This window comes from Drosophila subpulchrella, unplaced genomic scaffold (assembly GCF_014743375.2).
Source record: "Drosophila subpulchrella strain 33 F10 #4 breed RU33 unplaced genomic scaffold, RU_Dsub_v1.1 Primary Assembly Seq392, whole genome shotgun sequence".
NCBI lineage: Eukaryota > Metazoa > Arthropoda > Insecta > Diptera > Drosophilidae > Drosophila > Drosophila subpulchrella.
The window spans coordinates 5,364-22,483 of NW_023665614.1; the positions used below are offsets into that span (position 1 = coordinate 5,364).

General features: G+C 34.1%; 5 non-coding genes across 5 annotated transcripts; all 5 read left to right on the forward strand.

Annotated features, from left to right (window-relative positions):
* The first annotated feature begins 247 nt into the window (after positions 1–247).
* On the forward strand, positions 248–2,242 carry LOC119562127. The gene has a single exon (XR_005221698.1). It is a non-coding gene; the product is annotated as a small subunit ribosomal RNA (ribosomal RNA).
* A 658-nt stretch (positions 2,243–2,900) lies between these two features.
* Positions 2,901–3,079, forward strand: LOC119562115. Its single transcript, XR_005221688.1, has one exon. It is a non-coding gene; the product is annotated as a 5.8S ribosomal RNA (ribosomal RNA).
* A 401-nt stretch (positions 3,080–3,480) lies between these two features.
* On the forward strand, positions 3,481–7,451 carry LOC119562119. The gene has a single exon (XR_005221692.1). It is a non-coding gene; the product is annotated as a large subunit ribosomal RNA (ribosomal RNA).
* Positions 7,452–14,035: 6,584 nt separating this feature from the next.
* Positions 14,036–16,030, forward strand: LOC119562116. The gene has a single exon (XR_005221689.1). It is a non-coding gene; the product is annotated as a small subunit ribosomal RNA (ribosomal RNA).
* Positions 16,031–16,689: 659 nt separating this feature from the next.
* On the forward strand, positions 16,690–16,868 carry LOC119562124. Its single transcript, XR_005221695.1, has one exon. It is a non-coding gene; the product is annotated as a 5.8S ribosomal RNA (ribosomal RNA).
* Positions 16,869–17,120: the final 252 nt, after the last annotated feature.

Here is a 17,120-nt window from a genome sequence, read left to right on the forward strand (position 1 = left end):
GATATTTTAGAATGAAATATGCAAATATAAAGAAAATTATTACGTATTACGAAAAAAAATATTGTGTTTTTAACATCAATAATTAAAAAACTTGTTATTATTAGTGGCGGAACAAGTATATATTGTGAAAACAACAAACGTATACGAATGCTATATAAAAATGGCCGTATTCGATAGAAAACAATCTATAAAATTTATATTGCTAATTTCTATTCAAAAATATGAATGAAATATGAATAAAAACATTATTCTGGTTGATCCTGCCAGTAGTTATATGCTTGTCTCAAAGATTAAGCCATGCATGTCTAAGTACACACGAATTAAAAGTGAAACCGCAAAAGGCTCATTATATCAGTTATGGTTCCTTAGATCGTTAACAGTTACTTGGATAACTGTGGTAATTCTAGAGCTAATACATGCAATTAAAACATGAACCTTATGGGACATGTGCTTTTATTAGGCTAAAACCAAGCGATCGCAAGATCGTTATATTGGTTGAACTCTAGATAACATGCAGATCGTATGGTCTTGTACCGACGACAGATCTTTCAAATGTCTGCCCTATCAACTTTTGATGGTAGTATCTAGGACTACCATGGTTGCAACGGGTAACGGGGAATCAGGGTTCGATTCCGGAGAGGGAGCCTGAGAAACGGCTACCACATCTAAGGAAGGCAGCAGGCGCGTAAATTACCCACTCCCAGCTCGGGGAGGTAGTGACGAAAAATAACAATACAGGACTCATATCCGAGGCCCTGTAATTGGAATGAGTACACTTTAAATCCTTTAACAAGGACCAATTGGAGGGCAAGTCTGGTGCCAGCAGCCGCGGTAATTCCAGCTCCAATAGCGTATATTAAAGTTGTTGCGGTTAAAACGTTCGTAGTTGAACTTGTGCTTCATACGGGTAGTACAACTTACAATTGTGGTTAGTACTATACCTTTATGTATGTAAGCGTATTACCGGTGGAGTTCTTACATGTGCTTAGATACTTGTATTTTTTCATATGTTCCTCCTATTTAAAAACCTGCATTAGTGCTCTTAAACGAGTGTTATTGTGGGCCGGTACAATTACTTTGAACAAATTAGAGTGCTTAAAGCAGGCTTCAAATGCCTGAATATTCTGTGCATGGGATAATGAAATAAGACCTCTGTTCTGCTTTCATTGGTTTTCAGATCAAGAGGTAATGATTAATAGAAGCAGTTTGGGGGCATTAGTATTACGACGCGAGAGGTGAAATTCTTGGACCGTCGTAAGACTAACTTAAGCGAAAGCATTTGCCAAAGATGTTTTCATTAATCAAGAACGAAAGTTAGAGGTTCGAAGGCGATCAGATACCGCCCTAGTTCTAACCATAAACGATGCCAGCTAGCAATTGGGTGTAGCTACTTTTATGGCTCTCTCAGTCGCTTCCCGGGAAACCAAAGCTTTTGGGCTCCGGGGGAAGTATGGTTGCAAAGCTGAAACTTAAAGGAATTGACGGAAGGGCACCACCAGGAGTGGAGCCTGCGGCTTAATTTGACTCAACACGGGAAAACTTACCAGGTCCGAACATAAGTGTGTAAGACAGATTGATAGCTCTTTCTCGAATCTATGGGTGGTGGTGCATGGCCGTTCTTAGTTCGTGGAGTGATTTGTCTGGTTAATTCCGATAACGAACGAGACTCAAATATATTAAATAGATATCTTCAGGATTATGGTGTTGAAGCTTATATAGCCTTCATTCATGGTGGCAGTAAAATGTTTATTGTGTTTGAATGTGTTTATATAAGTGGAGCCGTACCTGTTGGTTTGTCCCATTATAAGGACACTAGCTTCTTAAATGGACAAATTGCGTCTAGCAATAATGAGATTGAGCAATAACAGGTCTGTGATGCCCTTAGATGTCCTGGGCTGCACGCGCGCTACAATGAAAGTATCAACGTGTATTTCCTAGACCGAGAGGTCCGGGTAAACCGCTGAACCACTTTCATGCTTGGGATTGTGAACTGAAACTGTTCACATGAACTTGGAATTCCCAGTAAGTGTGAGTCATTAACTCGCATTGATTACGTCCCTGCCCTTTGTACACACCGCCCGTCGCTACTACCGATTGAATTATTTAGTGAGGTCTCCGGACGTGATCACTGTGACGCCTTGTGTGTTACGGTTGTTTCGCAAAAGTTGACCGAACTTGATTATTTAGAGGAAGTAAAAGTCGTAACAAGGTTTCCGTAGGTGAACCTGCGGAAGGATCATTATTGTTTAATATCCTTACCGTTAATAAAAAAATTTGTTTTTATTATAATAATATAATATATTATAGTAATACAAATAAAATATAAATTGCCAAAAATATGATCTTTTATAGATCAAATATAAAATTTCGAACAAGCAAATCGAAATAATAATTGTAATAATAAATATATTATTGCATTAAATAAGAGATAAATAAATAAGCAAAGCAAACAAATAACAAATTCGAACAAGCAAATCGAAATTATTAAATTTATTTAATATTATTATTATATTGTATATTAAATGCAATTAATTAATAAAACACTGTGTGTATATGGACCATAATATACACGCGTTGCGATATGTATTGTTCATCTCAGTTATGCGCATACATTGGATAATGCAACAACCTAAAATGTACAATGTTGTACCTGATTATTACAGGTTAATGTTTTATATAAATTTCAATATATATCGCTAAAAAAAAGTATTAATACCGTAAATGCCATTTAAAAAATACTTGATATATTATTGGTTATATGAAACTAAGACATTTCGCAGCATTCGTTTTAGGTATAAAAATCAATTTATTGAAGGAATTGATATATGCCAGTAAAATGGTGTATTTTTAATTTCTTTCAATAAAAACATATATGACAAAATTACCAAACCAATATATAAAACTCTAAGCGGTGGATCACTCGGCTCATGGGTCGATGAAGAACGCAGCAAACTGTGCGTCATCGTGTGAACTGCAGGACACATGAACATCGACATTTTGAACGCATATCGCAGTCCATGCTGTTATGTACTTTAATTAATTTTATAGTGCTGCTTGGACTACATATGGTTGAGGGTTGTAAGACTATGCTAATTAAGTTGTTTATATAAATTTTATAATGAAATTTTATAAGCATATGGTATATTATTGGATAATAATAATTTAATTATTATATTATTCATAATATTAACAAATATATGAAAAACATTATCTCACATTAGTAAATAATTTGAATGTGAAAAACGAAGAGAAATATTTTCTTTTTCAATCAAATAATACTGAGAAATGTCTAGCATAAAAAATTTATCTAGAATTGTCTCTTATTAAAGATTAGTAAATAGAAAGCCGTTGACAATATTATTATTCTTCGTTGATTCGTTAGACCAAACAAATGCCATACAAATATATAAAATATATAACGAATTTAATAAAATGTTTTATCATTATATATAAAGAATTAATTGCAAAAAAAGTTATACACAACCTCAACTCATATGGGACTACCCCCTGAATTTAAGCATATTAATTAGGGGAGGAAAAGAAACTAACCAGGATTTTCTTAGTAGCGGCGAGCGAAAAGAAATCAGTTCAGCACTAAGTCACTTTGTCTATATGGCAAATGTGAGATGCAGTGTATGGAGCGTCAATATTCTAGTATGAGAAATTAACGATTTAAGTCCTTCTTAAATGAGGCCATTTACCCATAGAGGGTGCCAGGCCCGTATAACGTTAATGATTACTAGATGATGTTTCCAAAGAGTCGTGTTGCTTGATAGTGCAGCACTAAGTGGGTGGTAAACTCCATCTAAAACTAAATATAACCATGAGACCGATAGTAAACAAGTACCGTGAGGGAAAGTTGAAAAGAACTCTGAATAGAGAGTTAAACAGTACGTGAAACTGCTTAGAGGTTAAGCCCGATGAACCTGAATATCCGTTATGGAAAATTCATCATTAAAATTGTAATATTTAAACAATATTATGATAATAGTGTGCATTTTTTCCATATAAGGACATTGTAATCTATTAGCATACAAAATTTATCATAAAATATAACTTATAGTTTATTCAAATTAATTTGCTTGCATTTTAACACAGAATAAATGTTATTAATTTGATAAAGTGCTGATAGATTTATATGAATACAGTGCGTTAATTTTTCGGAATTATATAATGGCATAATTATCATTGATTTTTGTGTTTATTATATGCACTTGTATGATTAACAATGCGAAAGATTCAGGATACCTTCGGGACCCGTCTTGAAACACGGACCAAGGAGTCTAACATATGTGCAAGTTATTGGGATATAAACCTAATAGCGTAATTAACTTGACTAATAATGGGATTAGTTTTTTAACTATTTATAGCTAATTAACACAATCCCGGGGCGTTCTATATAGTTATGTATAATGATATTTATATTATTTATGCCTCTAACTGGAACGTACCTTGAGCATATATGCTGTGACCCGAAAGATGGTGAACTATACTTGATCAGGTTGAAGTCAGGGGAAACCCTGATGGAAGACCGAAACAGTTCTGACGTGCAAATCGATTGTCAGAATTGAGTATAGGGGCGAAAGACCAATCGAACCATCTAGTAGCTGGTTCCTTCCGAAGTTTCCCTCAGGATAGCTGGTGCATTTTAATGTTATATAAAATAATCTTATCTGGTAAAGCGAATGATTAGAGGCCTTAGGGTCGAAACGATCTTAACCTATTCTCAAACTTTAAATGGGTAAGAACCTTAACTTTCTTGATATGAAGTTCAAGGTTATGATATAATGTGCCCAGTGGGCCACTTTTGGTAAGCAGAACTGGCGCTGTGGGATGAACCAAACGTAATGTTACGGTGCCCAAATTAACAACTCATGCAGATACCATGAAAGGCGTTGGTTGCTTAAAACAGCAGGACGGTGATCATGGAAGTCGAAATCCGCTAAGGAGTGTGTAACAACTCACCTGCCGAAGCAACTAGCCCTTAAAATGGATGGCGCTTAAGTTGTATACCTATACATTACCGCTAAAGTAGATGATTTATATTACTTGTGATATAAATTTTGAAACTTTAGTGAGTAGGAAGGTACAATGGTATGCGTAGAAGTGTTTGGCGTAAGCCTGCATGGAGCTGCCATTGGTACAGATCTTGGTGGTAGTAGCAAATAATCGAATGAGACCTTGGAGGACTGAAGTGGAGAAGGGTTTCGTGTGAACAGTGGTTGATCACGAGTTAGTCGGTCCTAAGTTCAAGGCGAAAGCCGAAAATTTTCAAGTAAAACACAAATGCCATACAAATATAATTATATTATATAAATCAAGCTAATTAATATACTTGAATAATTTTGAACGAAAGGGAATACGGTTCCAATTCCGTAACCTGTTGAGTATCCGTTTGTTATTAAATATGGGCCTCGTGCTCATCCTGGCAACAGGAACGACCATAAAGAAGCCGTCGAGAGATATCGGAAGAGTTTTCTTTTCTGTTTTATAGCCGTACTACCATGGAAGTCTTTCGCAGAGAGATATGGTAGATGGGCTAGAAGAGCATGACATATACTGTTGTGTCGATATTTTCTCCTCGGACCTTGAAAATTTATGGTGGGGACACGCAAACTTCTCAACAGGCCGTACCAATATCCGCAGCTGGTCTCCAAGGTGAAGAGTCTCTAGTCGATAGAATAATGTAGGTAAGGGAAGTCGGCAAATTAGATCCGTAACTTCGGGATAAGGATTGGCTCTGAAGATTGAGATAGTCGGGCTTGATTGGGAAACAATAACATGGTTTATGTGCTCGTTCTGGGTAAATAGAGTGTCTGGCATTTATGTTGGTCACTTGTTCCCCGGATAGTTTAGTTACGTAGCCAATTGTGGAACTTTCTTGCTAAAATTTTTAAGAATACTAATTGGGTTAAACCAATTAGTTCTTATTAATTATAACGATTATCAATTAACAATCAATTCAGAACTGGCACGGACTTGGGGAATCCGACTGTCTAATTAAAACAAAGCATTGTGATGGCCCTAGCGGGTGTTGACACAATGTGATTTCTGCCCAGTGCTCTGAATGTCAAAGTGAAGAAATTCAAGTAAGCGCGGGTCAACGGCGGGAGTAACTATGACTCTCTTAAGGTAGCCAAATGCCTCGTCATCTAATTAGTGACGCGCATGAATGGATTAACGAGATTCCTACTGTCCCTATCTACTATCTAGCGAAACCACAGCCAAGGGAACGGGCTTGGAATAATTAGCGGGGAAAGAAGACCCTTTTGAGCTTGACTCTAATCTGGCAGTGTAAGGAGACATAAGAGGTGTAGAATAAGTGGGAGATATTAGACTTCGGTTTGGTATCGCCAATGAAATACCACTACTCTTATTGTTTCCTTACTTACTTGATTAAATGGAACGTGTATCATTTCCTAGCCATTATACGGATATATTTATTATATCTTATGGTATTGGGTTTTGATGCAAGCTTCTTGATCAAAGTATCACGAGTTTGTTATATAATCGCAAACAAATTCTTTAATAAAACGGTGCATTTATGTATTTTTGATTTGAAAATTTGGTATAACTCCAATTACTCAGGTATGATCCAATTCAAGGACATTGCCAGGTAGGGAGTTTGACTGGGGCGGTACATCTCTCAAATAATAACGGAGGTGTCCCAAGGCCAGCTCAGTGCGGACAGAAACCACACATAGAGCAAAAGGGCAAATGCTGACTTGATCTCGGTGTTCAGTACACACAGGGACAGCAAAAGCTCGGCCTATCGATCCTTTTGGTTTAAAGAGTTTTTAACAAGAGGTGTCAGAAAAGTTACCATAGGGATAACTGGCTTGTGGCGGCCAAGCGTTCATAGCGACGTCGCTTTTTGATCCTTCGATGTCGGCTCTTCCTATCATTGTGAAGCAAAATTCACCAAGCGTTGGATTGTTCACCCATGCAAGGGAACGTGAGCTGGGTTTAGACCGTCGTGAGACAGGTTAGTTTTACCCTACTAATGACAAAACGTTGTTGCGACAGCATTCCTGCGTAGTACGAGAGGAACCGCAGGTACGGACCAATGGCACAATACTTGTTCGAGCGAACAGTGGTATGACGCTACGTCCGTTGGATTATGCCTGAACGCCTCTAAGGTCGTATCCGTGCTGGACTGCAATGATAAATAAGGGGCAATTTGCATTGTATGGCTTCTAAACCATTTAAAGTTTATAATTTACTTTATAAACGACAATGGATGTGATGCCAATGTAATTTGTAACATAGTAAATTGGGAGGATCTTTGATCACCTGATGCCGCGCTAGTTACATATAAAAGCATTATTTAATACAATGACAAAGCCTAGAATCAATTGTAAACGACTTTTGTAACAGGCAAGGTGTTGTAAGTGGTTGAGCAGCTGCCATACTGCGATCCACTGAAGCTTATCCTTTGCTTGATGATTCGATAATAAAGATGTTGCAAGCGGGCATAATCATTATGCTTGCTTGCAGCATCGCACGCCACTTTGTTTGTGGTGTGTAAGGTAGGGAAGAAGAAATATAAAAGACCTAAATTGGAAACATCAATATATAAGTAAATATTGAACAAACAAAATGTATCGTCATCTTATTAGTGACGCGATGATAAAGTGGCAAACATATTCCATGTATAAATATTCCTATGGTATTAAAATTCAAGTAAAGAGGACATATATAAAAGTTTGTATATATGGTTCATTCAATGGTAGCAGCGGTTGGTTGGTTGGTGTCTGCTCCTCTTATTGTTCAAAACTTATGTTATGGTAGCAAGTCTATATCGTCATATTATTAGTGACGCGAAAAAGTAGTGGCAAAACATATTCCATGTATAAATAAATATTCCTATGGTATTGAAATTCAAGTAAAGAGGCCATTCAAGTAAAGAGGACTTATATAAATATAAGTATATATAATGGTAGCAGCGCGGTTGGTTGGTTGGTGTGTCTGCTCCTCTTATTGTTCAAAACTTATGTTATGGTAGCAAGACTGTATCGTCATATTATTAGTGACGCGAAAAAGTAGTGGCAAAACATATTCCATGTATAAATATTCCTATGGTATTGAAATTCAACTAAAGAGGACATATAAAATTACTATCAATGGTAGCAGTGGTTGGTTGGTTGGTGGTTGGTTGGCGGCTGCTCCTATTATTGTTCAAGACTTATGTTATGGTAGCAAGTCTGTATCGTCATATTAATTATTAGTGACGCGAAAAAGTAGTGGAAATCATATTCCATGTATAAATAGATTCCTATGGTAATGAAATTTTCAAGTAAAGAGAGGACCATTCAAGTAAGAGGACATATAAAAAGTAAGTATATGTTCCTCCAATGGTAGCAGTGGTTGGTTGGTTGGCGGCTGATCCTCTTATTGTTCAAAACTTATTTTATCAATATGAGTTTGGCAATACAATAAAGAAGACCAATCTAATCCATATAAAACTAAATGTATTATATGGATATGCTTAGGAAACCCATATATTCATAAAAAAAAATTATGTATAGAAAATTATACATATATCTTTTATATAAATGAATCGTATGGATATCGCCTTATGGTAGGTATAATAACTTTTTAAGGCATAATAATGTATAATATAGAAAATATACATTGAAATATAAATGCATTTTTATAGATATGGCGGCATATAAGTGCCATATACACAAGAATAAATAATAGAATTTACCAATATATAATTAAAATGAGATATATAAACCTAGTGAGGGGCTGCACTAGTATATGAATCGTATGGATATGGCTTATAGGTATAATACCTATAAGGCATAATAATGTATAATATAATAAATATAAATTAAGATATGAATGAATTATATAAATATGGCATAGAAATGCCATATACATACATAAGAATAAATGGTAGAATTTACCCATATATCACTGAAACACGATATATAAACCTAATGATAGCTGGCACTAGTACTGTAAACATGCACGCAATAGTGCGTGGGGTAAAAAACTACTATAGGGAGGTGGTCGTTGGCGGGCCCCTCCTCGTATTGGTCAAAACTTATGTTATGCATATGAATTTGTCAATACTATATAGAACGCCAAGCATATCCATATAAACTATGGATATGCATAGAAATCCATACAAAAGTAAAAAAAAATTATGTATAGAAAAATATACATATATTTATATAAGTGAATCGTATGGATATGGCTTATAGGTATAATACCTATAAGGCATAATAATGTATAACAAGTAAATATACATTGAAATGTGAATGCATTGTATGGATATGGCATATAAATGCCATATATATAGAAATAAATTGTATATCAATGATATAACAATTATAAACCTAGTGAGGGGCGGCACTAGTGAATGAATCGTATGGATATGGCTTATAGGTATAATACCTATAAGGCATAATAATGTATAATATAATAAATATACATTAAGATATGAATGGATTGTATAAATATGGCATAGAAATGCCATATACATAAGAATAAATGGTAGAATTTACCCATATATCACTGAAACACGATATATAAACCTAGTGATAGCTGGCACTAGTACTGTAAACAGGCACGCAATAGTGCGTGGGGTAAAAAACTACTATAGGGAGGTGGTCGTTGGCGGGCCCCTCCTCGTATTGGTCAAAACTTATGTTATGCATATGAATTTGTCAATACTATATAGAACGCCAAGCATATCCATATAAACTATGGATATGCATAGAAATCCATACAAAAGTAAAAAAAAATTATGTATAGAAAAATATACATATATTTATATAAGTGAATCGTATGGATATGGCTTATAGGTATAATACCTATAAGGCATAATAATGTATAACAAGTAAATATACATTGAAATGTGAATGCATTGTATGGATATGGCATATAAATGCCATATATATAGAAATAAATTGTATATCAATGATATAACAATTATAAACCTAGTGAGGGGCGGCACTAGTGAATGAATCGTATGGATATGGCTTATAGGTATAATACCTATAAGGCATAATAATGTATAATATAATAAATATACATTAAGATATGAATGGATTGTATAAATATGGCATAGAAATGCCATATACATAAGAATAAATGGTAGAATTTACCCATATATCACTGAAACACGATATATAAACCTAGTGATAGCTGGCACTAGTACTGTAAACAGGCACGCAATAGTGCGTGGGGTAAAAAACTACTATAGGGAGGTGGTCGTTGGCGGGCCCCTCCTCGTATTGGTCAAAACTTATGTTATGCATATGAATTTGTCAATACTATATAGAACGCCAAGCATATCCATATAAACTATGGATATGCATAGAAAACCATACAAAAGTAAAAAAAAATTATGTATAGAAAAATATACATATATTTATATAAGTGAATCGTATGGATATGGCTTATAGGTATAATACCTATAAGGCATAATAATGTATAACAAGTAAATATACATTGAAATGTGAATGCATTGTATGGATATGGCATATAAATGCCATATATATAGAAATAAATTGTATATCAATGATATAACAATTATAAACCTAGTGAGGGGCGGCACTAGTGAATGAATCGTATGGATATGGCTTATAGGTATAATACCTATAAGGCATAATAATGTATAATATAATAAATATACATTAAGATATGAATGGATTGTATAAATATGGCATAGAAATGCCATATACATAAGAATAAATGGTAGAATTTACCCATATATCACTGAAACACGATATATAAACCTAGTGATAGCTGGCACTAGTACTGTAAACAGGCACGCAATAGTGCGTGGGGTAAAAAACTACTATAGGGAGGTGGTCGTTGGCGGGCCCCTCCTCGTATTGGTCAAAACTTATGTTATGCATATGAATTTGTCAATACTATATAGAACGCCAAGCATATCCATATAAACTATGGATATGCATAGAAAACCATACAAAAGTAAAAAAAAATTATGTATAGAAAAATATACATATATTTATATAAGTGAATCGTATGGATATGGCTTATAGGTATAATACCTATAAGGCATAATAATGTATAACAAGTAAATATACATTGAAATGTGAATGCATTGTATGGATATGGCATATAAATGCCATATATATAGAAATAAATTGTATATCAATGATATAACAATTATAAACCTAGTGAGGGGCGGCACTAGTGAATGAATCGTATGGATATGGCTTATAGGTATAATACCTATAAGGCATAATAATGTATAATATAATAAATATACATTAAGATATGAATGGATTGTATAAATATGGCATAGAAATGCCATATACATAAGAATAAATGGTAGAATTTACCCATATATCACTGAAACACGATATATAAACCTAGTGATAGCTGGCACTAGTACTGTAAACAGGCACGCAATAGTGCGTGGGGTAAAAAACTACTATAGGGAGGTGGTCGTTGGCGGGCCCCTCCTCGTATTGGTCAAAACTTATGTTATGCATATGAATTTGTCAATACTATATAGAACGCCAAGCATATCCATATAAACTATGGATATGCATAGAAATCCATACAAAAGTAAAAAAAAATTATGTATAGAAAAAATATACATATATTTATATAAGTGAATCGTATGGATATGGCTTATAGGTATAATACCTATAAGGCATAATAATGTATAACAAGTAAATATACATTGAAATGTGAATGCATTGTATGGATATGGCATATAAATGCCATATATATAGAAATAAATTGTATATCAATGATATAACAATTATAAACCTAGTGAGGGGCGGCACTAGTGAATGAATCGTATGGATATGGCTTATAGGTATAATACCTATAAGGCATAATAATGTATAATATAATAAATATACATTAAGATATGAATGGATTGTATAAATATGGCATAGAAATGCCATATACATAAGAATAAATGGTAGAATTTACCCATATATCACTGAAACACGATATATAAACCTAGTGATAGCTGGCACTAGTACTGTAAACAGGCACGCAATAGTGCGTGGGGTAAAAAACTACTATAGGGAGGTGGTCGTTGGCGGGCCCCTCCTCGTATTGGTCAAAACTTATGTTATGCATATGAATTTGTCAATACTATATAGAACGCCAAGCATATCCATATAAACTATGGATATGCATAGAAAACCATACAAAAGTAAAAAAAAATTATGTATAGAAAAATATACATATATTTATATAAGTGAATCGTATGGATATGGCTTATAGGTATAATACCTATAAGGCATAATAATGTATAACAAGTAAATATACATTGAAATGTGAATGCATTGTATGGATATGGCATATAAATGCCATATATATAGAAATAAATTGTATATCAATGATATAACAATTATAAACCTAGTGAGGGGCGGCACTAGTGAATGAATCGTATGGATATGGCTTATAGGTATAATACCTATAAGGCATAATAATGTATAATATAATAAATATACATTAAGATATGAATGGATTGTATAAATATGGCATAGAAATGCCATATACATAAGAATAAATGGTAGAATTTACCCATATATCACTGAAACATGATATATAAACCTAGTGATAGCTGGCACTAGTACTGTAAACAGGCACGCAGTAGTGCGTGGGGTAAAAAACTACTATAGGGAGGTGGTCGTTGGCGGGCCCCTCCTCGTATTGGTCAAAACTTATGTTATGCGTAAACATATGATTTTGTCAATACTATAAAGAAAACTTGTTTTGTACATACAAAACTAAATGAATTATATGGATATTGAAAAATAAATGGCATTATATCCATATAATGAAAATATACTTGTATTCTCTTATTATAAGAGAGAATACCGTATAGTTGGTTGGCAAAGACAATTGAAAATACCCGAATTGCAGATGATGGGTTCAAAAACTACTATAGGGTGGTGTAGCAAATAATATGAAGATGATATATCCATATAATGGATATACACTAGTATTCTCTTATTATAATAGAGAATACCATATAAATGGTTGGCAAAGACAATTGAAAATACCCGAATTGAAGTTGACGGGTTCAAAAACTATTATAGGGTGATGTAGCAAATAAAATAATGAAGATATATCCATATAATGGAATTATATGTGTATTCTCTTATTATATGAGAGAGTACCAAACGGTTGATTGGCAAAGACAATTGAAAATACCCGAATTAAAGATATTGGGTCCAAAAACTACTATAGGATGGTCAATGGGCCGGCCATCTACTATTGACGTGACAAAATACTGTCTGTCGGTAGAGAAGATATTAATCCGTCAAATTTGTTTCTTTATTCATTTATGAATATGAGACTTGGCTCCACGGTTAATATTTTAAGCCCAAAGATAATAATGTTGAAACAAAGGCCAAGGTTTCTATTATACATAGAATAACAAATTGTTTCCGAACTTTATCGTTAATCCAAATAAATAATTACAATTGAGGCAGGCTAATAATGATATATATTTTGTATTGATAATCTTGATATATATGTATATTGGTCTGCCATTATCACATACTGAGTTATGTGATAATTCCCTGCGGGGATAAATTAAAAGAGGTGTCCCTATATTAAAAGAAAATAATATATATATATATTATTTTTTCTAACGTACATATCATATATGCGCTCGGTTTTATATTATATATTACCAAAGAGTCTTATATGAATATATACAGATAAATTTTAAATTTATCATCAAAATACAAATGATTTAATTCAATATTTTATATTGGTTAAACAAAAATTGTACATGTGTGGATACAATAATGACGTATGTCGAACAAAAAAGATATTTTAGAATGAAATATGCAAATATAAAGAAAATTATTACGTATTACGAAAAAAAATATTGTGTTTTTAACATCAATAATTAAAAAACTTGTTATTATTAGTGGCGGAACAAGTATATATTGTGAAAACAACAAACGTATACGAATGCTATATAAAAATGGCCGTATTCGATAGAAAACAATCTATAAAATTTATATTGCTAATTTCTATTCAAAAATATGAATGAAATATGAATAAAAACATTATTCTGGTTGATCCTGCCAGTAGTTATATGCTTGTCTCAAAGATTAAGCCATGCATGTCTAAGTACACACGAATTAAAAGTGAAACCGCAAAAGGCTCATTATATCAGTTATGGTTCCTTAGATCGTTAACAGTTACTTGGATAACTGTGGTAATTCTAGAGCTAATACATGCAATTAAAACATGAACCTTATGGGACATGTGCTTTTATTAGGCTAAAACCAAGCGATCGCAAGATCGTTATATTGGTTGAACTCTAGATAACATGCAGATCGTATGGTCTTGTACCGACGACAGATCTTTCAAATGTCTGCCCTATCAACTTTTGATGGTAGTATCTAGGACTACCATGGTTGCAACGGGTAACGGGGAATCAGGGTTCGATTCCGGAGAGGGAGCCTGAGAAACGGCTACCACATCTAAGGAAGGCAGCAGGCGCGTAAATTACCCACTCCCAGCTCGGGGAGGTAGTGACGAAAAATAACAATACAGGACTCATATCCGAGGCCCTGTAATTGGAATGAGTACACTTTAAATCCTTTAACAAGGACCAATTGGAGGGCAAGTCTGGTGCCAGCAGCCGCGGTAATTCCAGCTCCAATAGCGTATATTAAAGTTGTTGCGGTTAAAACGTTCGTAGTTGAACTTGTGCTTCATACGGGTAGTACAACTTACAATTGTGGTTAGTACTATACCTTTATGTATGTAAGCGTATTACCGGTGGAGTTCTTACATGTGCTTAGATACTTGTATTTTTTCATATGTTCCTCCTATTTAAAAACCTGCATTAGTGCTCTTAAACGAGTGTTATTGTGGGCCGGTACAATTACTTTGAACAAATTAGAGTGCTTAAAGCAGGCTTCAAATGCCTGAATATTCTGTGCATGGGATAATGAAATAAGACCTCTGTTCTGCTTTCATTGGTTTTCAGATCAAGAGGTAATGATTAATAGAAGCAGTTTGGGGGCATTAGTATTACGACGCGAGAGGTGAAATTCTTGGACCGTCGTAAGACTAACTTAAGCGAAAGCATTTGCCAAAGATGTTTTCATTAATCAAGAACGAAAGTTAGAGGTTCGAAGGCGATCAGATACCGCCCTAGTTCTAACCATAAACGATGCCAGCTAGCAATTGGGTGTAGCTACTTTTATGGCTCTCTCAGTCGCTTCCCGGGAAACCAAAGCTTTTGGGCTCCGGGGGAAGTATGGTTGCAAAGCTGAAACTTAAAGGAATTGACGGAAGGGCACCACCAGGAGTGGAGCCTGCGGCTTAATTTGACTCAACACGGGAAAACTTACCAGGTCCGAACATAAGTGTGTAAGACAGATTGATAGCTCTTTCTCGAATCTATGGGTGGTGGTGCATGGCCGTTCTTAGTTCGTGGAGTGATTTGTCTGGTTAATTCCGATAACGAACGAGACTCAAATATATTAAATAGATATCTTCAGGATTATGGTGTTGAAGCTTATATAGCCTTCATTCATGGTGGCAGTAAAATGTTTATTGTGTTTGAATGTGTTTATATAAGTGGAGCCGTACCTGTTGGTTTGTCCCATTATAAGGACACTAGCTTCTTAAATGGACAAATTGCGTCTAGCAATAATGAGATTGAGCAATAACAGGTCTGTGATGCCCTTAGATGTCCTGGGCTGCACGCGCGCTACAATGAAAGTATCAACGTGTATTTCCTAGACCGAGAGGTCCGGGTAAACCGCTGAACCACTTTCATGCTTGGGATTGTGAACTGAAACTGTTCACATGAACTTGGAATTCCCAGTAAGTGTGAGTCATTAACTCGCATTGATTACGTCCCTGCCCTTTGTACACACCGCCCGTCGCTACTACCGATTGAATTATTTAGTGAGGTCTCCGGACGTGATCACTGTGACGCCTTGTGTGTTACGGTTGTTTCGCAAAAGTTGACCGAACTTGATTATTTAGAGGAAGTAAAAGTCGTAACAAGGTTTCCGTAGGTGAACCTGCGGAAGGATCATTATTGTTTAATATCCTTACCGTTAATAAAAAAATTTGTTTTTATTATAATAATATAATATATTATAGTAATACAAATAAAATATAAATTGCCAAAAATATGATCTTTTATAGATCAAATATAAAATTTCGAACAAGCAAATCGAAATAATAATTGTAATAATAAATATATTATTGCATTAAATAAGAGATAAATAAATAAGCAAAAGCAAACAAATAACAAATTCGAACAAGCAAATCGAAATTATTAAATTTATTTAATATTATTATTATATTGTATATTAAATGCAATTAATTAATAAAACACTGTGTGTATATGGACCATAATATACACGCGTTGCGATATGTATTGTTCATCTCAGTTATGCGCATACATTGGATAATGCAACAACCTAAAATGTACAATGTTGTACCTGATTATTACAGGTTAATGTTTTATATAAATTTCAATATATATCGCTAAAAAAAAGTATTAATACCGTAAATGCCATTTAAAAAATACTTGATATATTATTGGTTATATGAAACTAAGACATTTCGCAGCATTCGTTTTAGGTATAAAAATCAATTTATTGAAGGAATTGATATATGCCAGTAAAATGGTGTATTTTTAATTTCTTTCAATAAAAACATATATGACAAAATTACCAAACCAATATATAAAACTCTAAGCGGTGGATCACTCGGCTCATGGGTCGATGAAGAACGCAGCAAACTGTGCGTCATCGTGTGAACTGCAGGACACATGAACATCGACATTTTGAACGCATATCGCAGTCCATGCTGTTATGTACTTTAATTAATTTTATAGTGCTGCTTGGACTACATATGGTTGAGGGTTGTAAGACTATGCTAATTAAGTTGTTTATATAAATTTTATAATGAAATTTTATAAGCATATGGTATATTATTGGATAATAATAATTTAATTATTATATTATTCATAATATTAACAAATATATGAAAAACATTATCTCACATTAGTAAATAATTTGAATGTGAAAAACGAAGAGAAATATTTTCTTTTTCAATCAAATAATACTGAGAAATGTCTAGCATAAAAAATTTATCTAGAATTGTCTCTTATTAAAGAT